Source organism: Schistocerca serialis, unplaced genomic scaffold (genome assembly GCF_023864345.2).
Source record: "Schistocerca serialis cubense isolate TAMUIC-IGC-003099 unplaced genomic scaffold, iqSchSeri2.2 HiC_scaffold_245, whole genome shotgun sequence".
Lineage (NCBI taxonomy): Eukaryota > Metazoa > Arthropoda > Insecta > Orthoptera > Acrididae > Schistocerca > Schistocerca serialis.
In genome coordinates, this window is record NW_026047812.1 from 34202 (window position 1) to 35000 (window position 799).

The following is a 799-nucleotide window of genomic DNA, read 5'->3' on the forward strand; positions in this document are numbered from 1 at the left end:
CTGTGCTGGGAGAGTTCGCTTCGGCACCCAAGTGGGGCTTTTGTCCTTCTGTGGCGCTGGCGTTGGAGCTGCCGGCCACCGTAGGTGGCGCGTGTTGTCTCCCGCCGGCAATGCCACGACAGCACGCTCCCGGGCCTCTGTCGGCAGCGGCAAGCTCAGTTGGGAGCACGGGTGGTCGCACCTAAAGCGTCTACTCGCCAAACCCCGGGCGATTGCGCCTCTCTCGAACCCGACCAAGTACTTAGGACGGCGCTGCGCGCCGCCGGGACCTGAGAGGGTTTCGAGGTGTATTGTGCAGGGGAGCTCAGCCTCCTCCTGTTTGCAGAATAATCGAGCGGACGCTTGCGTGTTCGCGCGGGCCCCCGGGACACACTCCCGGGCGGCCGGCTGCTCAGCTCTAGTTGACGCAGCTCCCTGGTTGATCCTGCCAGTAGTCATATGCTTGTCTCAAAGATTAAGCCATGCATGTCTCAGTACAAGCCGCATTAAGGTGAAACCGCGAATGGCTCATTAAATCAGTTATGGTTCCTTAGATCGTACCCACGTTACTTGGATAACTGTGGTAATTCTAGAGCTAATACATGCAAACAGAGTCCCGACCAGAGATGGAAGGGACGCTTTTATTAGATCAAAACCAATCGGTCGGCTCGTCCGGTCCGTTTGCCTTGGTGACTCTGAATAACTTTGGGCTGATCGCACGGTCCTCGTACCGGCGACGCATCTTTCAAATGTCTGCCTTATCAACTGTCGATGGTAGGTTCTGCGCCTACCATGGTTGTAACGGGTAACGGGGAATCAG

At 57.2% G+C, this 799-nt stretch overlaps 1 non-coding gene across 1 annotated transcript in view; it reads left to right on the forward strand.

The window, feature by feature from the left end:
- Positions 1 to 411: 411 nt before the first annotated feature.
- LOC126444173 (small subunit ribosomal RNA) overlaps positions 412 to 799 on the forward strand; it is a 1910-nt gene continuing 1522 nt past the window's right edge. Inside the window, exon 1 of the ribosomal RNA XR_007582473.1 lies at positions 412 to 799. This exon is cut by the window's right edge and continues 1522 nt beyond it. This is a non-coding gene — a ribosomal RNA (small subunit ribosomal RNA).